At 40.9% G+C, this 24,472-nt stretch overlaps 1 long non-coding RNA gene and 1 pseudogene across 3 annotated transcripts in view; both read left to right on the top strand.

Annotated features, from left to right (window-relative positions):
* Window positions 1-24,472, top strand: part of LOC143444009 (uncharacterized) — a 58,779-nt gene that overhangs the window by 31,162 nt on the left and 3,145 nt on the right. For all 3 annotated transcript variants that reach the window (XR_013113471.1, XR_013113472.1, XR_013113470.1), the window contains 2 exons: window positions 17,291-17,437; window positions 22,005-22,160. This is a non-coding gene — a long non-coding RNA (uncharacterized LOC143444009). The remainder of the gene's footprint in view (window positions 1-17,290; window positions 17,438-22,004; window positions 22,161-24,472) is intronic.
* Window positions 8,808-12,506, top strand: LOC117718032 (G/T mismatch-specific thymine DNA glycosylase pseudogene; annotated as a pseudogene).

Raw genomic sequence — 24,472 nt, 5'->3', positions numbered from 1 at the left:
TCTCAAGGCAAGCCCAGGGACAGTTCCTTTTCTAAGTTCCATGCAGCCAAGGTGGGTAACTTCATCTAGATCCTATCACTTGTTCTGTTGTGGTAAACAAGGTCTTTCAGGCCTGCTCAAGGCTGGGGCAAGGGCACAATTCCCCCTTTTTAGTTTTTTTTTTTAAAAATGAGCAGTGCCAGCAGCTGGATGGGGTACAAGATTTTATCCCATCTAGGGTAAAGAGTGGCCAGGCAATCATGCATGGCTTAGGTTGGCATCTATTTTGCTTTTATATTACCCATCCTCGAAGAAAACATACATAGCATATTGATGTATGCCTCTGCCTTAGGTTCATAGGAACTCAAGAACACTCTTCCTCGTCTTTGACTAACCAGCCATCATTGGCACACTCTTTCCCATATAGACAAACCCCACACTCAGACCAAAGGACCTGTTAGCATGCACTCAATGCAATTCTTCATAATGATGGATAACTGCCATGATGAATGGCTGGGCTTGCTGAGAGAAATCCTGTGTGAAGGCAACCTATCTGCTTGAGAGACAAGGTTCAAAGGTTAAAAGCAACATTATTATCCAAGCAATGTAGAAAATAAGGTTGAAAGAGGAAATGTTCCAGTATCTAATCCAACTACTGGTTGATAGGAATCACACAAAGTCTGGTCATCAGGTATATAGTGGGTGGCTTTAAGTATTAATGGAGACTACATGCCAGGTTAAATCAGCTGGCTGATAAAGATTTTGAGCCATCTTCATCATCAGAATCAGAATCATTAGGCTCATGATATATGTCCCCTTGACGGACCAATCTTTCAGTCAGCCATCAGGCTTCATTTTCTTTTTCTCAAAAAATACAGACCAAACCACAACCCCAAATTAAAACAGGGTCAGGACCATTCCATGTATTAGTTGGGGGGGGGGTCTCTCCATTTGACCCTGGCAAATGAGCTGGAAGTGACTGGATGACAGTGTTGATCTGTTGCAGACTGACCTTTAACATCAGTTTGCAGAAAGTTTAAAACAAATAAGACAAAAGCAAGGTGTGTTTTTGGTGACGTTGGAGGGTATAATTCTCCCTTTTTAGTTTTAATGAGCCAAATTTTCAGAGTCCAATGTGCATGTTCAACAATTCCTTGCCCCATTGGGTTATAAGGAATTCCAGTTTTATGTTCAATACCAAATTCTTTACAAAATGATGTAAAGTTGTTTCCAGTATAGGGTGGCCCATTGTCTTTAACAAGAGGACAGATTGAGCCACATATAGGCCTTCAGGAAAAAGATTAAAAGCATCATTAACAGACAGAGAAACATTCAGAACTGCTGTCAGTTCTGCTAACTGAGCAGAGAGTCCAGGAGTTTCTATGACTACTTGTTGATTATTTATGAGATACCCTGTTCATTGTTTAGAGGAGCCATCAGTACAGATTAAAAGAGCATCATGTAGATGTTGCAAAGAAGTCATGTTAGGAATTATAACCTTATGCACATTTAAAAATTGTATCAATCTATCTGGAGGATAATGATTGTCTATAATGCCATTAAATCCTATTTGAGCAAGCAACCAATCTGTACTATGCTGCTTTAACCAAGTATTCTAATCTGCATTAAAAGGCTGAATAATGACATCTGACTCTTTGCCAAAATAAGTCAGTAACTGTTTTCTTCCAAGTATAATCATATGGGCTACTGCCATATTGTGGGGAGCCAACAGAAGGTGGCTATCATCATTGCAGCCATCTTGAGCCATATACCCTGACAAGAGTCTTGTTTACAATAGCCTACAACAGCTGAGCACACTCTGATAACATCTTGTTTTAGATACCCAGGATCTTCCCTTGGGTGTGTGAGACTTAAGGTGTGATTTAGAGCTAAGACTTAAGGGCATGACTTAAGGGCATGACTTAGAGGCGTGGCTTAGAAGTGAGACATATAAAAGGTGAGAAGCAGACAGAAGAGTTGAGTACAACTTGGAGTTAGTTATTAGGCATTAGGTATTAGGCACTTAGCACTTGGAAGAAGAAACTTGGAACTTGGAGGCACTAGGGACTAGGAACTCAAGACTTGGGACTTAGACTAAGAAGAGAGACTGAAGAATAAACAGGATTGAATCACACTCTGTCTGGTCTCCATTCCTCAAGTCTGTCCTCGCTCTCTCTTTTGCTAAACCCTGACCCGTGGACCGGAGCTGCTTGGGGCAATGCGGGACAACTTAGCACCCAAGGCTTTTGGCAGTGTGGGTTTCCAACATTGACAGAGTGGTCCAAGACACTTTGGCCCCCAAACATGGGCTAGTGCAGTTCTCAACATTTCTGGCCCCCCCCCAAGCTTGGGGCAGCTCAGGCCACAACACCATATAATATGGTAGGATGTTACGTTTAGGGGATATCTTTAAATGTATCCACATGAGTGGAGTCTTTTGCCACAACAATCCTGTAGGTGTATAAGTTGTATTAAAAATCAACAAATGTAGAGGCAAGCAATAATCTATACAAGTAACAAATTATTTCTCAATAGCTCTTTTTACTTGTTGTAAGGCCAACAATCCTTCTGGGTTTAAAGATCGAGGGGAGGAAGGATCAGCACTCCCTTTGAGAATACAAAATAGGGGTTTTAATTTCCCTGTAGTAAGCTTTAAATAGGGACTAAGCCAATTGATATCACCTAACAGCTTTTGAAAATTATTTAAAAATTTTAAACTGTCTCTATGAATGATTATTTTCTGGGGACAAACGGCTTGATCTGTAAGCCTAAAACTTAAATAATTATAAGGATCCTGAGTTGTACCTTTTCAGTAGCTATTTGTAGTCTTTTATCAGTGAATGTCTGCTATAAATCTCTATAACATAAAAGCAAGTCCTGAAGATCTTATCCTCCTAGAAGAATATCATCTGTGTAATGTATGATGTACATCATTGGCCATTGCTGTCTTACAGGCTCAATGGCTTGTGCCACAAATTTTTGACATAATGTAGGACTATTGGCCATGCCATGAAGAAGAACTACCCTGATACCTTTTCATTGACTCTCTAAAATTAATAGAAGGAACACTGAAAGTAAATCTTTTACAATCCCGAGGATGCAAGAGAAACAATCTTTCAAATCTACTATTATTTTATAATATCCTTTAGGAATGGCTACTGAAGATGGAAGCCCAGATTGTAAAGCTCCCATAGGTACCATGGTTTCATTAACCTTTCTTAGATCTTTTAACAATTGCCATTTTCCTGATTTTTTCTTGATAACAAATATTGGAGTATTCCAAGGTGACTGAGATTCTACTATGTGCCCTGCCTCTAATTGCTCCTGCACAAGCAATGAATCAGCTTCTATTTTAAATAAAGACCACTGATCAACCCACACTGGAACATTATTAAGCCATTGAATTTTATCAGCATGGGATGCAAGTAAGACAGTGGCCATTATGGAAAATACCCCAAACCTCTAGTGTTAGAATGAGGCTTAGGTGCTTCAAATGTTTTAAATCCTTGTCCTTTTTTCCTAGTCCTTGGCCAGGCAAAAATTCTTGTCTTAGCATTTGCTTAGTCACTACTTCATTAGGGCTGCACATCATAAGACCCATCTGTGACAAGAGATCTTTTCCCCAGAGGGTTACAGGTAAATTCGGCATGACATAGGGTTGACTTTATCCTGAATTGCCTTCTTCACCTCTCCAAGTTAAAAGTTTACAACTCTGTTTTGAGTTATTGGCATAACCAATTCCCTGAAGGTGAGTGAGAGTATCAGATAAAGGCCAGGCTGAAGGCCACTCTTGTTCTCTAATAATTATTACATCAGCCCTAGTATATATTATTCCTTCAAAACTTTTTCCTTCAATTATTAGCTTAAGATTAGGTCTCTTGCTAGTAATATATTGAACCCAATACACATCAGAGGAACCAAAGCCATCTTGTCCTCTGTCATTCTTAACAAATTTGGAAGGAAATGGATGCAAAGGAACTAAAACAAGTTGAGCAAGTCTTTTGTCAGCAGGTACAATTACAATGCCATAGGGGGATGCAGCCATAATTTAAATTTCTCCCTCATAATCACTATCTATAACACCAGGATAAATTTGTAATTCTTTTACAATACTGCTGCTTCAGAAGTAATTCCCATGTCCCTGGAGGCAAGGGCCCAAATGTTGAGACCACACTAGCCCCACGTTCGGGTGGCCAAAAATGTCACGGCCCGAGCAAAATGTATCCTGGCCCAAGCTGCGGCTTCCCGCGGGTTGGGGTTCAGCAAGAGAGAGAGTGAGGGCGGACTCGAAGAATGGAGACCAGACAAAGTGTGTTTCAATCCCATTTATTCTTCAGTCTCTCTTTCTCTAAGTGTCTGATTCTCTCATCTATAGTCTGATTCTCTTCTGTCTACCTTTTGCCTTTAGATGTCTCACTTCTAAGCCATGCTTTTTGGTCAACCCTTTAATCATGTCCTTAGGTCTTGTCTCTAAATCTAATCTCTACACTTCTAAGTCACTCTCTTAAGTTACACACCTTTAATCTCACACACCCAAGGTATCTAAAGCAAGATTATCGGAGTGTGTTCAGCTGTTGTAGGCTATTGTAATACAAGTCTCATGTCAGGGTATATGGCTCAAGATGGCTGCAAAGCTGATAGCCGCTTTCTGCTAAAGTCGGCCCTCAACACCCAAAAATTCCTGTAGGCAGTGTCTGAACTCCCATTTCTGATGTCAGTACCGCATAGGTAGTGGAACTGAGGTCTAGTCCTGCACTTCCTGGGGTTGCTCAAAAATGGATTTCCCTGGCTTGGCAACAGCTTCATGGCACCACAAGCTGTTGGCTGTGGATTCCTGGGGGCCTAGGGCTGGCCCCACCACTTGTTTCCCAACAAGGGATGGCCCTGAATATCTGTTTTTAGATCTACATTCCTTAGCCTAATGATAACACTTCTTGCACCGAGAACAAATTTTTGTCATGTGAACTGATTGTTTGCTCATGCCTTTGTTTCTGGGACATTCATTTTTAAAATGACCGAATTCTCCACATTTAAAACATATTTTATCTTTATGGTTCTGTGCAAGCATTGCTTGTACAGTGGTCCATTGTAAGGCAGCAGCTATAGCCAGACCCTGATTGTATGAGGACCCAATTTGTGTGCAAAGATGAATGTACCCATGTAAGTCTATCTTTGCTTTGTATGGCCTGGTAGCTGTGTGGCAGGTTACATTTGCATTCTCATAAACCAATTGTGTAACAAAAAAAAAAAATTCCTGCTTGAGGATCTCCAAAATTCTACCAGCCAATTTTAGCAGCCTGTCCACGAATTCCTGAAATGGTTTATCAGGGCTCTGTTTAACATCAGATAAATTCCCACTAAGATTCCCTTTAGTAGGTAATTGATTACAAGCACATCGGGCAGCCATTGCAATCTGTGCAAACACTTCTGCAGGCAGTTCAACCTGATTAGCATTACCTTCATATTGACCTTCTCCTAGAAGCATGTTAAGAACTCAATCTGCATTGCCTCAGTTTGCAAAGGGAGGGGTAAGAGGGATTCAGGTGGTGGGAAAGTACAGAATCTTCTCAGTCTGTGCCCTAAAACAATGGTGGTCTAACTGCTTCTCTCAGAAGACACGGTACACTGCTTGTAGAACAATCTGTAGCTACCAAGCCAGGTCTTGTAGTCGCCAAGCAGTATATGGCCATTAGGGAGTAATAGGGAGTGGTTTGAGAAAGGCAAGGAGTAAGGTAGGTAGGGGGCTGGGACCCTGGCTTCTGACAAGTATCAATGCTGTTCACTGCTTACTAAGTGTGTGGGATACTCTACTTCTTCTGTTTTCCATAGAACTCCACCTAAGACAGTGTTCCTCAGCTGGTCCCCTGTTTTCTAGGTCGCTTATTGTGGCACCACCTGTAGCTGCCTGCGGTCATGGATCAACTGGGTTCACCTGAAAGGGAGGTTGGGAATGAAAGGGGCATGGAGGGTGAAAAGAGATGAAGCCAAGACAAACTTCTCTTATCAAGGCTCTAACCTTTAATGTTTAGCTCTCAATTTAAAGGGGGAGCCCCACCAAAACCCTTTCTTGTTTCAGCTGGAGATGGGTGGGGGAACCCATCCTTGGTCACTGCCACAGATGGGTGGAGGAACCCATTCTTTGTCACAGCCAGAGATGTCTCAAGGCAAGCCCAGGGGCAGTTCTGCTTCAAAATCCCATGTAGCCAAGGTGGGTAACTCCATCTAGATCCTATCACTTGTTCTGTTGTGGTAAACAAGGACTTTCTGGCCTGCTCAAGGCTGGGGGAAGGGCATAAAGCCTAGTTGCAGTGCAAGACCCCAGGGTATTAGAAATACCAGTACCATGGGATGATCACCAAGAACAGCAGCAGCATTATAGTGGAGTCAACCAGAGCCTAAAGTGCTACAGAGACCAGAGCTGGAGAAGCAATTCAAGCCATTTGGAGGAACCCAGAAGATCCTGTGTGGATCCCAGGCAATGGAACAAGAAGCTATAAAATTGAAGTTACCTTGAATACCCTAAGACATTAGAGATGTCAGAGATGTGGGATACCTACTGAGGAAAGCTGCTAACAGCAAGTGGAACCAGCAAAAGAAGGTGAAGTTTGTTGCTGCTGAATGCCAGATCAGCCAACAGCAGCCAACAGGATGCAAGGAGTTAGATATTAGATATAGCAATACTTTTCAATTAATAAATCCCAATGGCAAGTTTCTGCTACCCACCACAAAGGTTTACATTTCTGAAAGGCACACACACACAGTCTTTATATTTTGATATGCCTTAAACTGTGCAACAGCTGGGCCACTTCCTAGCCTCCACATGGTTAATCCACCTCCTTCTGATAATCCCAAGTTATTACTTACTAAATTTTATATTTTTCATTGGCTTCCCTGTACTCAGAAGGCAACACTATGGACCATACTCTCCCATCTCCTATGTGGTGGCTATGCCTCTCTGTCCTCTACTCTTCTCAGGCATGGTATCTCCTATCCTTCTCTTTCTCCCACATGGTGGATCTTCACTCTCTGCTCTCTCCATCCCAAACAAGAGAATCCTAAAAGTTCCACCTCTGTCTACCCTGTCCAGCCATTAATAGTGGGCATCTTTATTTACCAATTAGAACAAACTGGGGGCAGAGTCCCTCAGTATCTTACATGCAGACAGTTGTGTAAACCACTTTGGGAGCTAAAATTAACCTTAAAATATGAGCAGCATTAGGTCAGACTCACTACATTTCTCTTTTTTTGACCAATTAAAAAGTGCCGTATATATACATATATATGTATGTATACATATACGTATATATACATGTGTATATATGTGTGTATGTGTATATATATATATATATATATATATATATATAGAGAGAGAGAGAGAGAGAGAGAACATAATTATAACAATTTTGTAAAATGTAAAGCATGATGTATACTTATAACATCCAGTCCACCATATTTGGCAGTTTATATAAAGCATTCTATCATCTATCCTAACTTAAAGAGTTTGCAATTCTATACCTCAATTAGGTTTGAGTTTACCTTGTATTATCAAGTGAAAACCATTCTTTCAAATCTAGATCATCTTCTTTAATGCTAAACAATTTAAGTTCAATTATGAGATTATAACTGGTCTTCAACCCCATTAGAAATCTAAGAAGGACTTACATATTACTTGAATATGTAGAAAGCACAAAAACATAGCTTCCAAAACTTGTACAATTTATAGAGATAGCTGAATACTGGCAGTCCTCAATTTCTTATAACATTAGAGCATCTGTCTTTAGCCTTCTCATCCAGAACCATCTGATAGACCTTAAATGCAGCAGGACTTATGAAGGACTAGCTTACTCTGTCTTAACAGAGCTTAGCAATCAACTATCCTGAATTTAATTTGTACTTTTTCAGGCAGTATTTTGTCTACAGAATGAAGGTAAGGTATTTCTTACCCAGTGGCTAGCTTGACACAATTGAATCAAGTCCAATTGGAGGTAATGATGCTCAATATCTTCTTTGAAGTGGGATGGGGCACTGTCGAGGACAGACATATTTCCTAATCAAAAGATCTATTAATAAAATGATTTTAAATGTCATATTCTCTGGTTTTCTGATGGTTTTAAAGACTATTTAACTATATATAATATATCTGAGCTTTTTTGTTGTTTTTTTTGAGACAGGGTTGCTCTGTATAGTCTTGGCTGTCCTGGAACTCACTCGGTAGAGCAGGCTGACCTCGAACTCAGAAATCTGCCTGCTTCTGCTTCCCAAGTGCTGGGATTAAAGGCGTGCGCCACCACTACCTGGCATATCTGAACTTTTAAACCTTGACTTCTCTTACCTATTTACTATTTGAATAACATTGAAAACCCTTTATTGTAATAAAATCAGAATCTCATATTACCATGAATTTATTATCTGATCTTTTACTTGTATTATATAATCATCCTAAACAGTGTGTAATAGCAGCTATTAGAAGGACTATTAGAAGGACTGTGCCTAAACCTTGTATTCTTAAATGAGTAGCATAGCCATAATGCCTGTCTGAGAACAACAAAATTAAATTTGTATTAATATACAAGGATTTATACCAATGCAAACCTTAAACCTGTATCAATATATAAATTCTGTACCAATGTAAGAAAATATAACTTCAATGCATCATCTAAATGTAAAGAGTTCTACCAATGTAAAATTGTAGCTATAAAATGTTTTGTTTAAGAGTAAATTTAGGGAGCCCCCTGGCTTCCTCGGAGGGGGACGGAAGTGCGCTGGGGACTCGCCGCCCTGATGTAGCAGCGTGGGAGGGGCCGAGGCCAGCGCCATTTGTCCACCAGCCGCCCCGATCGATCGGGCGCCTGTGGGCTCCGCAGGAGTAGCCGCATCAGCGGAGACCGTGCGCAGCTATTCCCTGGAGCACGTTCAAGCTTTGTATTAGTTTCCATTTCAACAAATGATGGCAGAAGCTCCCAACATGGCAGTCCCGACTGGACAGCAGGTGCTAGCAGAAGCTCCTAACATGGCAGCCATGACTGAACAGCAGCTGCCCGCAGAAGCTCCTGCCCAGGACCCGGTACCAGAGGCTCCAAAGAGAAGGAAAAGGAAAACCAGGGCAGCAGAGCTCCAGGAGCCAGTGGAACCCAAAAAACCTGCTGCGACAAAGAAATCCTGCAAGTCCACAAAAGCGAAAGAAAAGCAAGAGAAAATCACAGACAAGTTTAAAGTGAAAAGGAAAGTGGACCGTTTCAACGGCGTCTCTGAGGCCGAGCTTCTGACCAAGACTCTTCCTGACATTTTGACCTTCAGTCTGGATATTGTGATTATCAGCATTAACCCAGGATTAATGGCTGCTTACAAAGGACATCATTACCCTGGGCCTGGAAATCACTTCTGGAAGTGTCTGTTCGTGTCAGGGCTGAGTGAGGTGCAGCTGAATCACATGGATGACCACACCTTACCTGGGAAATACGGCATTGGCTTCACCAACATGGTAGAAAGGACGACGCCAGGCAGCAAGGATCTGTCTAGTAAAGAGTTTCGGGAAAGAGGCCGTATCCTAGTGCAGAAACTGCAGAAATACCAGCCAAGAATAGCGGTGTTTAATGGAAAATGTATCTATGAAATTTTCAGTAAAGAGGTTTTTGGAGTAAAGGTTAAGAACTTGGAATTTGGGCTTCAGCCCCACAAGATCCCACAGAAACTCTTTGCTACGTCATGCTGTCTTCCAGTGCCAGATGCGCTCAGTTTCCTCGGGCCCAGGACAAAGTTCATTACTACATTAAGCTGAAGGACTTGAGAGACCAGCTGAAAGGCATCGAACGCAACACGGACATTCAGGAAGTGCAGTATACATTTGACCTACAGCTTGCACAAGAGGATGCAAAGAAGATGGCTGTTAAAGAAGAAAAGTATGATCCAGGCTATGAGGCAGCGTACGGTGGCGCCTATGGTGAAAACCCATGTAATTGTGAACCTTGCGGCTTTGCTTCAAATGGGCTAAGAGCCAACAGTACGCAGCCGGGAGAAGAATCAGCTCCTGGCGACATTCCGAATGGACAGTTGATGGCGCAGTCGTTTGCAGAGCAGATCCCTTCTTTTAATAATTGTGGGACACAAGAGCAGGAAGAAGGAAGCCATGCTTAGGAAGATGCCTCTCAGCTCTGGCTCAGTGCTGCAGTTTTAATGCAGATGTCAGAACGTAGACCCTCAGTTGACAAACTGAAGTGTTTTAGTGTTGATAGTACTTTACGCTAGTAGTGTAATTATATACGGAACAGTTCTATGGTAGAGTCAACTGTATGAATCTATGTAGTTTGGAAAGAAAAAATAGGGTGTTTTGTACTTGAGTTTTGTATTTGAATTACCCATCATTCCAGCTTTTTATATACTATATTTCATTTATGAAGAAACTGGTTTTCTTTGAGAAATCACTTTGGTCTATAATTTTAAAAAAGCAACAGTTTGAATATTTATAGTTGATTCTTCACTGTGCATACCTATATATGCCCTTATCCCTTTAAATGCCTAGGAAGGGCATGCCAGTAAGAATCAAGCTGGTGGAAAGGCAGATGTCTAGTGTTTGAAGCTGGGGGTGAACTCAAAATCAACCCCCTGGGTTGCGTCACACACAGACCCCCTTACTCTCCCCGTAGTGTATGTGCCAGTTGCTTGATAATAGAAACACAGTATGGCCGTACCATACCTGATGGGGCCTGCCGTTGGCCTCTGCCCCTTGTGTGTTAATCCTCTCAGAGGCAGAAACAGGTTCCTGAGAACGCAGTGGAACTTGGACAGCTTGCCACTCGTCTGTTTTACTGAATTCCCCGTCAGTGTTCATCACTGTTTTAATTTTATGCTTGACATGGAAAGTGATAAGAAATGAACTTTCCAGTGAGCAATGAAATGCTGCAGGTGTTTGATAATCCTGTTTAAACTGGTGCTGTGTACATGGGATGTACTAATACAGAACTTTTCTTGCTAAGAAAAGCTAATCATTAGTCAATAATTTAAAATTTATTGTTACTGCTATTGATTACTGCAGACTAAGTGAGCCTCATGAAAAAGTTGATTGGAATTTGTACCTTTGAGGTTGCTAATGCATTTTCAATGGTGCTACAGATAGCCCACCAGGGCAGTGGCTGTTAAACATGGGTATTCAGAAATGCCTAGTGCATTCACTTGTGACCTCTCGCCTGTACTCCGACTTCATGCAGACCCCTGGAGCATGCTGGCTTTGCAGTATGAAATGTCCATGAGGGTTTTGTATTTTTACTGAGGTTATATAGCCTGTTCTGTGAATAATGAGAGAAGCAGTTTCTTGGTAGAAATTTTAACATGCCTTTAGCTGTGGCAATGATGTGGCAATGTCTCCTTCTGTCTGGTCAGGCTGTGTACAAGCCCTGCTATTTGAAAGGTGCACTGCACTGCTGTTTACATGGGCGTTTTATGCAGGTGCTTTCAAGTGCCTTGCATCAGGGATTAGGATCAAGTGAACTATTTTTTTCCATGGGACCATGGAAAGCATGTAGTATTGCTAGTAGGTAACTACTGTAGCTTTACCATGGAGAAATACCTTTAAATTATAACTCTGGAGAGCACTGCGAGGAGCCTCTGAGTACTGTCCTGGTGCTTTTCCTTGAACGTGGTGAGTTGTGAGTGCCGGTGCCCCCTGTAAGGTGCTCCCTGTACGTGACAGGGTGGGTTTGTTTTCATTAAATAATACTGAGATTTAAAAAAAAAAGAGTAAATTTAGTAATCCATCCCCATATATCTAATGTCTCATATTTATCCCCCTTTATCTTTTCAAGTCCTTTTCCTTGCTTAAGAAAGAAACGATAGAGAAGAGGAAAGGAAAGACAGAAATCTCTGAATCTGAGTTCTCTATTTAGATTCCATCCTGTCCAAAATAATGATTGTTTTCAAATTATTCTTTAAAATGTCAACCTATTTATAATTTATAAAAATATCCATAACTAGATACCCAAAATCAAGGAATCAGGATGATGACTCTCCATGGCTTCTTCCTGCTGAATTGGGGCAATGAGTATTTTTTTAAAGGTCAGGGAGGGGTAGGAAAATTGAAATTTTTGGTTAGACTTAAAAGAGGCTAGCTTTGGCATTCGTTATCCAGTCTCTGTGTGTTTAGAAGGTTCAGGGCTTTACTGAAGTCCTGACTGGAACTGTCTGAAAGGCTGGATGAACCGATATCATTGGGAATCAGCACCTATTCCTGAAGGTGTACTGGGAACAAGTCTCTGGAAACAGCATCAGTTGAGGTAGGGAGCTGGAAAAGCCGGTCATCTCAGCATCCTCAAGGATGAATCTCATCAGAGCTGTATCTTGGTGCTTCATTCTGCAATATATGAATCTTACAACTAAACTTTTAGTTCTATAAATATATTTGTATGGATTTCACAAGGTGCACAAATCAGCTAAGGATGAATATTTATTCCTTGCTTGAGCAGGTGAAAGACAACTGTCTTTTTTATGAGTTACTTTGATCAATAACCAATTGTAATAAATCTTCATTTATGCCACTTGAAAGATGACATGATGAATTTTAAGGAGTTTGTAATCAATAAGATTCATTGTCTAATTATAGCTGAAGTTTTGACTAGAGACATTTTTATGTCTAAATCAGTTTCAGGGCTGATCAGCAATTTATGTTACCTGTCCTCTTTGGTCTTTTGAATATTTCTTTCTTGTCTGTAGCCAAGATCTTCATGGAGTCTCTCCCTATCATATCTGATCCATATTACTAAGAAGGGGTCTAAAGCCTTTTCTCCTTTCCTGTTAACACAAATACATAGTCTCTCTTTCAAAATAGCATATCCTTGGTCTAGCAACCGAAAATAAATTGGTTCAGTTTATCAACCTTTATTTTCTTATGCCCTGCTCTACTCTGACCTCTGTCCCAGGATTAGTAATGTCATTACTACCACCAAACTTATAGTCACCTTCATTTTGATAAAATCAAAGCAATTAAAACAATTTTGAACAATTACTATCTGTCGAGATAGGGTTTCTCCCTATTCCCATGCTTTTGTTCCTACATTTGACATCAAAGGCATTGATTCCTCCCTGCTAAGATGATTAGTATCTATGGATATATAATTATAACCCTTTTCTCTTTGTATAACTCATACAATTACCACTATTTCTCCCATCTATCCTTAAGACAATATAATTTCTCCTTATGCCTCCCTTCTATGGAAATTAGTATCCCTTTAACACCCTATAAAACATTTATTACTTAAAAACATTTAAAGCAATTACCACTATTTCTCCCTTCTATCCTTAAAACAATGTCATTTTCCTTTATTCCTCCCTTCTCTGGAGATTACTATCTCTTTATTATTATGTTAAGATATGGTTTCTCCCTATCTCCACGACTTTGTTCCTACATTTGAGACCAAAGGCCTGGATTTCTTTCATTCCTCCCTCCTAAAAAGATTAGTATCTGTGGATATATTTATGCCCCCTTTCTTTTTATATAATTTGGATTAACTTCCTTTCCTATATATTTAACTTTTATCAAAGTCACTCCTATTTTCTGTATGAACCTATTATTAGGCTGATTTATGAATGCGTGCTATGATAAGATATCCCAGAATTCCCAAGTTCCAAGAATTCAGTTACTTGAGAAGCCTTGATTTTTTAAATTATGAACACCTCCATTCCTATCTTTTCCTGTTCTCTGTGGCCTGATTGTCCCAGTAGGATCTCAGAATTCCCTCAGGTTGGAGAGAACTATGTGGCTGGCTCCACTGAGAACACAGTTCTCCCTGCCTTTTAATCTTAAAGGGAAGGCTCATGTATTCCATTGGGTAATCTCCAATTAATTTTTAAGAGCGAGTTCTTTATCCACATTGGGCAAAATCTATAGCCACACTTATCAATTAATAAATCCCAATGGCAACATTCTTCTACACACCCCAAAGATTTATATTCCTTAATGAAAGGCACACACACAAAGCCTTTATATTGTGATATACCTTAAACTGCATAGCAGCTGAGCCACTTTCTAACCTCCATGTTGTTAATCCACCTCCAGCTGATAATCCCAAATTATTACTTACTAATTTTTATATTTTCTCTTGGCTGCCCTGGACCTACTTTGACAGCAATCTGGGCCGAACTCTCCTGGCTCCTAAACAGTGGCTATGCCTTTCTGTTCTTCACTCTTCTCAGGCATGTCATCTCCTTTCCTTCTCCTTCTCCCACATGGTGGATCTCTGCTTTCTCAATCCCAAACCTGGAAACCCTAAAACTTCTGCCCCTGTACTCTGTCCAGCCACTGGTGGCCAGCATCTTTATTTACCAATCAGAACCAACAGGGAGCAGTGTCCCTCAGTATCTGACATGCTTACTTGTGTAAGCAATCTGGAGTACAAAAATTAACCTTAGAATACCAGCAACATTAGGTCAAACCCACTATAGTTAGAGATTGGAAGGGGGCTTTGACATTGTACATTGAGATGTAGAGTTTGGAGTTTGACCAGCTGGTTTTTGGTCTTGCTTTGTTTCAGTACTCCCTCTCTATGACATTTTGGAATAATAATGTTTATCCTGTGCCATAATTATGTTGGAAGTATGTGATCTCCTTTTTTATTTTGGTTTTATAGGGGATTACAGTTAAAAGTTTGCATCAGAACAGACTTTGAACTTTTAAACATTGATGAGATTCTGAAAGACTATGGGGATCTTTGAAGTTAGACAAAATTTATTTTGCATTATGCTATGTTTAAGTCTGGCCCCACAGACTCATGTTTTAACAATGGGCGTCAAGGAGTGGAAAGTGCTCATATAATTATGCTTGTCCCATAAGGATGGGTACTGTTATGGGGTGTGGCCTGGTTTAGGGAAGTGTGTCACTGTTGGGGTGAGCTTTGGAGGTCTCCTCCTATGCTCAAGCTCTATGTGTTGTGGAAAAGAGCTTCCTCCTAGCTGCCTGAGGATACCAGTTCCTCTAGTTTGTCTTCAAATCAAAATGCAGAACTCCAGCACCATGTCAGCATGCATGCTGCCAAACTTCCTACTATGATCTTAATGGACTAAACTCCTTGAAACTGTAAGCCAGCCTAACTAAATGTTTGCCTTTATAAGAGTTGTCTTGGTCATAGTGTCTCTTGATGGCATTGGAAACCCTAAGACAGCAGCTTAGCAGCAGCCAAGGTCCTGAAAGGAAAGAATTCTACCAAAGCTTGTGGAACTCTGAAGCTGGAGGCCTTTGGTTAAGATACCTACAGCTTCATTTGGTAGTTCTTGCCCCAAACCCAGCTCCAGAAGTTTGTAGACATGAGAAAGAAGAAAGGGTATCTAGGAGTTTAGGAGACCATAGGTCACCACTGGAAGAAAGTATGGTCTCCAGGGAGTACAGCAGGTGAGAAGGGAACCTTATCAAGTTACTTTTTTGATATATTTTGTTTCCTGCAAAACATATGACTCCGTTTACACAATTTGTTTCCTTGTCTTCCTCTTCCATTGTATTTCTCTAACAGTATCTAACAGCCAATTCTCTCTTCCCTATAAACACACTTGCAACTGTTTTCAATTAACCTTTGATCTCCCCACACGCACAAAAGCAAAAACAAACAAACAAACAAACAAACAAACAAAACCAACCTTAAGAGGTCATTAAGGGGCTGCTATCTAAAATCCCAATTTAGGATGAGACAGTTGGCTGGCCAGTCCTGGCTACATCTCTAAAATAAAACTTGCTTTAATTAGACAGTCATGGATTTGGTCTTTGTCCTAGTAATTTTCAGGTGTAACAGTGTGCACATGTTCTGTCTGCATGTATGTATGTGTACCACATGTGTGCCTGTTGCCCCCAGAGAGCATAAGAGGGAATCATATCCCCTGAAGCTGGAGTTAGAAATGCTTCTGATTGACCATGTCGATGCTGGGGATTGAACAAGGTTTTCTGGAAGAGCAGCCAGTGCTTATAATATGGCAGTCCAACTCTCCATCTTCAAGAACCAATTTGTTTAAGGAAGAATCAATGTTCTACATCAAGAAAAGATTGCCTCAGTTCATCTGAATCTTTCCCAGAGTTCACCATTTCCAAAACCACTGATGGTCCTGTTGGAATTGTCTGGTCAGCAATCTACCTGCATGGCAGCAGTCAGCTATGCAGTAGCTCTCTGTTTACATCTCTATATACTGACTTCATCCTTATGAAGAAGTATCAATTAGACAATAGGGACCACAATATCCAGTGGACTGCACAAAGCTGGTCATGCATTCTGACCATTGAGGAACCATTTCCACAGGCCTACTCTGACCAGTGACCTCACCAAGACCAAGTGAACACTGTCAAAGAAACACATTTCTAAAAATGATGAAGTAGCATGCTTCTGAGACTTAAAAACACTGAAAAATAGACTTGTCACTATATATGACTTCCAAGGGATTTAATCATTATCTTATTCTTTGTCATATGCAGAGATAGCAACAAGAAGTTAGCAATAAGGACCATGCTGTTCTCAGTACACTGAATTCAGTTTCCTTTTTTGGTAGCTGTAATTTGCTTGGCATGTTATCAGTTTCCCTGGTAGTCATTCTTCCTTTCTCTTATATGCTAATGATCCTCATTTGTTATCAAATATATTTAAATTAATTTTAATTTCTATATCCAGGAACCTCTACCTCTCAATCTTTATATTTTAATAAGGTAACCCTTCCAAGATTATTACTTTTAAGTCCAGACTAATTCAAGCAACTGTTTTGCCAATGTTGTATTGTCCTGGTACAGCAGGTTGGATCATCAGCATGGAAAGTTCACATCATTTTATCCATAATCATTTTGTTTCTTCTTTTATTACAGGTAGGATATGGATAATGAGAGTTCCTAATGTGTGAGTGTTAGCCAGGCAATTTTGAGACTATGGTGCTTTCCTGTTGCACATACATACATGAATTCACAGAGTGCCAGTATCAGGGATTAAGGAAAAATTATATTTTATACATGGAAAAAATAGCTCCTTAGGGAGGCTTCATTTTACAACTATGTGCCCTCCCTGCTTACAACCATCCTGTATTCCCATGATACCTGTGGTTCCTTTGTGAGTTTGTCAAAGAATTTCAGCTGTCAACACTGTGTGGGAAAAGGTGGTTTACATGCAGGTCTATGTGTCCACAAGATTTAGGAAGTCCATCCACTCACCACTGAACCATTCTCTTTCTCTAACTCCTTAAGGGCAGGGACTTGGTTTCTACTTTGATGTCTCCCAAGAGCTTACACATCAGTAAATATTGCATTTCGTAATCACTGAAGCAATCAGTTAAACCATCAATTTGTCTTCCTTCTTCCTCTCAGGTTGGGTGTGTGAACCTTTGTTCACAAAGGTACATGAGGAAGGACTTGTCTCCTTGGGCCCTCAAGCAGAATATGCAACATTTCTACACTGCATCCTTTATCTCGCCCGGTGTGGAGTAGGTCCTTGGAGCCACTCCAGGATGAAAGGCAAGGTTCACATTATGTAATGAATCTGCTACCCCATTTTAATTTCCAAAACTTGTCAGCAGGTGTGGTCCATTCCAAGGCAGGGTGGAATGCAGTCTATTCTTGGGTAACAGCTCACATTTTAAGGGCTAAGCATTACTTCAACCTTCAGCCAATCCTTTGAGCAGAAGTGAGTTGAGAGCCTGCTCACTTTATTGAGGGCCTGGGAGAACCACTCATTCTCAGGCAAGATGCCTTCTTTAACAAGAGAGTGTAGAGAATGGGTACAAAGCCAAGGAGAGCCTGACTAAACTGAGTCTTGCAATACTCAAAAACTAGTTCTAAGGCCTTGGCAAAATTTTTCTTCTTGGCCTGACTTGAGCTTTCTTTCCTCAGGCTAAGTGCTAGGATTAAAAACTATACCACTTCACCTGAACAAACCTTATAGTCTGTTTCCATGTTTCCTTTTTGAAAGAGGAGGACTGTGGCTCAGTTGGTATGTTTTCTTAGCATGCATGAAGTCCTGGATTTGATGTCTTCATCACTGAATAAGCTAACATGGAGGCCATTCTGGTTACAGGGGATCCACCACACAGCAGCTGACTACTATGGGTTGTGGGTTAACTCATGGGGCTGGCTGTGTTGGGTAGCAGGTTGACTATGTTAGTTCCTACACATTTCAAATCATAGTTTTGAGGCAGTTTTATGTCATGATTTCTAAATTAAAATGTTTAAATGAAATGTATCCTTTACTTCCCACAAAAGTAGCAATGCATTAGCTACTTTTCACTGTTGTGACAAAGCACCTGATGAAGAGACTTAAGGGAGGAGGAGTTTATTCTGGATGCTGCCCCTCACATTTAGGGTATGTCTTTAACTTCAGTTTAATCTCTAGAGAAAGACACCTTCATGGACATGCCTAGAAGTGTGTCCTCTAGGAATTCCAAACCAATCAAAATGAAAACATAACTGTCACAGATATTCAACAATAAAACCAAATAAATTTAGCCTTTAAATTTTGGCTATAGGCTTTACCTAAAGAAGACTCTCCCAAGAAGGGGACTTGGGGATTGACCTTAGGTGTAACTCACAGCATTAAGGATATAGAACATAAAATGGCTTCCTCCTGTAGCCAGTCAGATCCCCAAGTAGAACAATAGAGACACCAAGCCACTCACAGAACTTTCAATTCAAGAAACGCAGGCATAGGAGCTGGAGCAGAGACTGAAGGAATAGCCAACCAATAACCAGCCTAACTTGAGATGTACCCCATGAGCAAACACCACTCCGTGACACTATTAACAATCTTTGCTTATGATTGTAGTCCAGAGCACAGCATGACTATCCTTTGAGATACTGCACCCAGCAGCTCACTAAGACAGATGCAAACACCCACAGCCAAACAATGGATTGAGCTTGGGGACTCCTATGGAAGAGTTGGGGAAGGATTGAGGACCCCAAAGGGGACAGAAACTCCACAGGAAGACAAACAGAGTCAACTAACCTGGACCCTTGGGGCTCTCAAAGATTGAACCAACAAACAAAGAGCATATACCTGCTTTACCTAGGCTGCTCTGCACATATGTAGCAGATGTGCAGCTTGGTTTTCCTAGTGGGCCCTGAACAACTGGAGTGGTGGCTATCCCAAAAGCTGTTGCCTGTACATGGGATATGCTCTTCTAGCTGGCCTCTCTTGTCTGGCCTCAGTGGAAGATAATATGCCTAGCCTCACAGAGACTTGAGATGCCAGGGTCGGGGGATAACTGGGGGTCCTCCACCTACTCAGAGGAGATAAGGAGGAGGGATGGGGGAAGGATTGTGGGAAGGGGTGACCAGGGTGGGGGCAGTGAGTGAGATGTAAAGTGAATAAGTAAAAAATTAAATTAAATTTTTAAAAATATAAAAATAAAACAGACTTATTAGATACTAAAAACCAACCCAACTTGATCTATAAACAAACTGATATATAATCTGACTATAAATCTGTAACCAAGCCACTTAGATTTAGCCAATCATAGCAGCTGAACTTCCAACCAATTAGAGGCTAAACGCTGCCCAAATACATTTATACATGGAGCCCATGACATGACTTAGTGGGTAAAGTGCCTGCCACCAACCTGATGACCTGAGTTCAATCCTGGGACCCACAAGGTAAGAAGAGAGAATTCATTCCCAGGAATCGACCCCTCAAAGTCTTCCTCTGTCCTTATATGCACATGGCAACTACTTGTGCATGAGTGTGCACATACAAATCAACATGGAAATGTAACAAAACTGTTTTAAAATATGCCCTTATGAAGTGAGTGGCAACTTCAGCCAATGAGGTTATTGCCTTCTTGTATGTTGGGAGGGCAGTGTATACACACATGTTTTTTGTGTGTGTACATGTGGGTCTATTTGCATGTATGTACATATGCATCTGAAGGCCAGAGGCTAACTTTGTGTCTTCTTCTCCACCTTACCTTTTGAGATGGGGTCTCTCACTTACCCTGGAACATGCTAATTCACTAGATCCCCTGGCCAGTTAGCTCCAAGGATCTACTTGTCTCAGCCCTACATTCTGAGTTTACAGACATGTGCTGCCATCTCTGTTTCTCTCTGGATGCAGGGTCTCTAAATAGACTCTCATGCTGCATGGTAGGCATGCTACTGACTGAGTCCAGGTTAGTTCTGTATGTCATTTCCTAGTTTCTAGCTACAGGTATAAGCTATAATGGGAGGGAGACATTCTTAGACCTCTTTGGTCTGCAATGCTTCCTGGCTAGAATCTTTTCTGTCTAGTATTTGTTGTAAAATATAAGCAGTGTTTGTGTGTGTGTGTGTGTGTGTGTGCATACTACATTCATGTGAGTGAGTGTGTAAGTGTGTGAGTGAGTGTGTGTGTCTATGTGTGTGTGAGAGTGTGTGTGAGAGAGAGAGAGAAAGAGAGAAAGAGACAGAGACACACAGAGAGAGAGACAGAGAGAGAGACAGAGAGAGAGAGAGACAGAGAGAGAGAGAGAGAGAGAGAGAGAGAGTATTGTAATCATGTGTGCCCATGCAGAGACCAGAGCAAACATTGGGTGTCTTCCTCTGTCAGTCTCCACCTCCTTGTTCTGAAACAGCGACTCTCACTGAACCAGAAGCTCAGCATTTGTGCTATAAGTCCTTCCCCACTAGATAGAGCTTGGGAAGAAAGTTTAACTCAGATGACATGTGCATCAATACAGCAATCAGAGTCTTGCTTATTGATGACATTTCTCTAAAATTAAATTACTATTTTTATTTTGGAAATTTTCCAAAAGTGATAAGCTGATAGAAGACATGCCAATGTCTGGCAGAAATTTCCTGTCCAATGTATTTACAGTGCAGCCATGTCAAAGGACAGGAAAAAGGGAGGTGAAGCTACGAGTTGGGAGGAGAGAAAAATATACACACAGAGAAAGGAGAGGATGAGGGAGGAGAGAAGAGAGGAGAGATGGTGGCTGATGATACCCTCATGTGTCTAGCAGTCTCAGGTAGTTATTCATATCAACATTAGATAATTGGGACAAGAATTCTAATTGTGTGGGCATCTTGTGATTTTAGTATTTGCTGATATATAAATCTCTTTGGTTAATCTTAAACTTTAGAGTTTTACTTTACTGGATTACTGGCAAGTGGGTCGACCAACAACCAGGTGCTTAGGTCTGTGAAGAAATTAGCAACTCCAGGGATGAATGAATTGGAACTGGAAACACAGTGACCACTTACTACAGGAGCAAACTGGGAAACAGCCTGGGAGAACTAGCTCAGAAACTCCAGCCCTGCCTGAGAGTTGGTGGGAGGAGAGTAGTCCAGAGTTAGTGCGGGAAGATCATGGGCTCATTTTCTAATATCACCCACAACACCTTAGTACCCACATTCTGATATGCTGGGTATGACAGTAAATTTTATTTCAACTGGGCTTGGCTGGATTAGCCAGTTTGGGTCCGAGTTCAAGGGCAACTTGGTGACAGAGTGAGATTCAGGACAGACATGACTATACAGAGAACCCAGTCTCAAAAACAAAAAACAAAACAACAACAAAACAAAAACAAACAAAAACCCAGCATTTGAATGAGAAGATTGGTCTTTACAGTGAGTACAGGTCTCATGCAGCCATTGAAGGTCCTAGGAAAGACCAGCCACACCAGTCACCACCACCTAGAGATTTCTATTTGTATAAAACTTAGGAATTTAAAAATGCAGCCTCTACCTGCCCTAGTTTCCAGCCTATCTATCCTATCATGCAGATTTTGGACTTGCTATGTGTACCCTTCCCCCCACCATGAGCAGGCCTGAGAGACCCTGTTTACCACAACAAGACCAAGTGATAGGATCTAGGTGGAGTTACCCATCTTGGCTGCCCAGAACACAGGAGCAGAACTGCCCCTGGGCTTGCCTGAAGACATCTCTGGCCGTGACCTGGAGTGGACTATGGATTATCCCACCCATCTGAAACCAGAAGGTGTTGTGGGTTGTGTCTTCCCCTTTAAATTGAGAGCTGAACATTAAAGCTTTGAGCCTTGATCAGAGAACTTTGTCTTGGCTTCATCTCTTCTCGCCCTCCATCCCCTTTCATTCCCAGGCCCCCTTTCAGGTGAACCCAGTTGACTTGTGGCCACAGGCGGCTACAGATTGGTGCCCAACATGGAGCTTGAAAATGGGGGAACAGCTGAGGAACGCTGTCTTAGGTGGAGCTCCACGGAAAATGGAACAAGAAGGAAAGTATCCCGCACACTTGGTAAGTAGCAAACAGTATTGATACTAGCGCTAGTTAATTTTTGGAGGCCATGTTTGCAGGAAGTGTGTTTTAGGGGATACGGTCTAGGTTGAATAGGTGTTGATCCGATGCCTAATCTTGCCTAGGAGGTGAGAGTGAATTTTGGGACAGGAGAATTCTAAACAGGCATTTGCCCGCAGCTTGCAAGAGCTGCTTCAGGTGAAAGGAGCAGGGTTAGAAGAAATTGGAAAACTAAGAAAGCAGCCACAGCTACATCTCCTAAAGAAAGGGATAAAGTGTTAGATCTTGAATATCAGAGAGAGAAAGGGTTTTGAAAAGCAGTTGTTCTCTCTCTGGGTTATGCCAGCAAAAAAGAATGAAAAGGCTGTTTCAGAGCTCTCCTAGGAACAAGAGAAAATTCAGGAGACATCTTAGACCAAGAGAAACTAAGAGAAATCCTTAGTTCTGCTTTCTTTGTCTATTGTCTTGTCCTTGGTGCACCAATGTCCACGTGTCTCATTGTGTTTTCTGTCCACATGTCTCATTGTATGAATGATTGGTCGTCTTTGTTTTATGTTCTATGTTTAATGTTTAAAAGATTGTTAAAATTGCTTGATTCAACACTTGGTCTAGTTTAACTTGGTTTTCAAAGGCAGTTTTAATATGCAGAGCAGCAGCTGATAAGTTTGCTTAACACCTGTAGCTAAAAGTCTAGCTGAGCTGGAAAGGCTGCTTTTAAAGGGACAGGCGGGTTTCTTTGATTAAATAAGGGAGTTAAGAGTTGTTTGTCATGGAAAAATCTCTGTGACAAGGTGCTTTTATTTTGGAATTATGGCTAGAAAAAGCGAGAAATTTTGTTTGGTTTAAATATATAAGATGTGTTGTCACTTCATTTTTGTTTGTAATTGGTTTTAAGGTATAAATATGTTCTACATGTCTTGGTTATAAATCATTGGCCTAAAGTTATTGGGTTTGATTAAAAATTTACAACTTGGGTAACAAAAGGTTTGCTTAAAACTGGTAACACAGGGTTAGTCATTCAAAAACCAAATGTATAAAAGATTTAAAAGTAATGTCTATTTAATGAGATATTAAAGGCTGCACTATCATGCATTCATATATAAGAACTGGCAGCCAAACTTTGTAACATAAAAGTAATCCACTTGGTATTGATTTTAGGGAAAATAGATTGCTTACATCATTAAAAATTGGTTTTGTTTCCAAAAATTATGGTTATATGCTAATATTGCAAAGGAAACTTAAAAATGTGGTTAACTGCCAACATTCCTTTGGCTGCAGCTGACAGGCAGTTCAATCGTGAGCTTGAGATTTTTTGACTCACTTATGTTTATAGAAGAAAGGCTAGAGCAGGTAGAGTTAAATAAAGGAGTTAAAAAACAACTGTGGCACAATATGGGTCTACTGACTCCTTCACACAAGCTTTATTGGATACTGTGGTAGAAGCAAATTTAATGCCCAAATATTGGAAAACTATATGTAAGGCTACTTTGTCAGTAGGAGATTATTTGCTTTGGAACTCAAAATGTCGTGATACCAGTAAGAAAACCACCATGATGAATGCCCAGGCAGGCAATGCAGATTGGGATCTTAACATGCTTCTAAGAGAAGGTTAATATGAAGGTAATGCTAATCAGGTTAAACTGCCTGCAGGAGTGTATACATAGATTGCAATGGCTGCCTGCTGTGCTTGAAATCAATTACCTACTAAAGGGGATCTTAGTGGAAATTTATTCAGTATTAAACAGGGTTCTGAGGAACCATTCTAGAAATTTGTGGACAGGCTGCCGAAAGCAGCTGGTAGAATTTTTGGAGATCCTCAAACAGGAATTCCTTTTGTTACTCATTTGGCTTATGAGAATGCTAATGCAGCCTGTTGCACAAAGCAAAGGCAGACTTACATGGATACATTCGTCTTTGTGCTAAAATTGGGCCCTCTTACAATCAGGGTCTGTCCATGGCTGCCGCCTTACAAGGGACCACTGCACAAGCAATGCTTGCACAGAACCGTAAAGATAAAAGATGTTTTAAATGTGGAGATTCAAGTCATTTTTAAAATGACTGTCCCAAAAACAGGCACAAACAAATAATCCAGTCACATGACACATTTGTCCTTGGTGCAGGAAAGATAATCTCTGGGCCAGGCCTCAGGATATAGGCCATGATTAAAAACATTTACATTTGAATTAAGTTGATATACAATGGGTGCAGCAAAAGCTTGTGTGACAAATACTCTTTTTGCCTCTGTCATCCTGACCAGCCCCTTGAAGGGTTTTTTCTGGAATTTGTTTATTGCCTAGTTTGTTCCTTGGAAG

Source organism: Arvicanthis niloticus, chromosome 12 (genome assembly GCF_011762505.2).
Source record: "Arvicanthis niloticus isolate mArvNil1 chromosome 12, mArvNil1.pat.X, whole genome shotgun sequence".
In the NCBI taxonomy this organism is placed as follows: Eukaryota; Metazoa; Chordata; class Mammalia; order Rodentia; family Muridae; genus Arvicanthis; species Arvicanthis niloticus.
The sequence above is the reverse complement of the archived record's forward strand: the minus strand, read 5'-3'. Positions and strand labels throughout refer to the sequence as shown.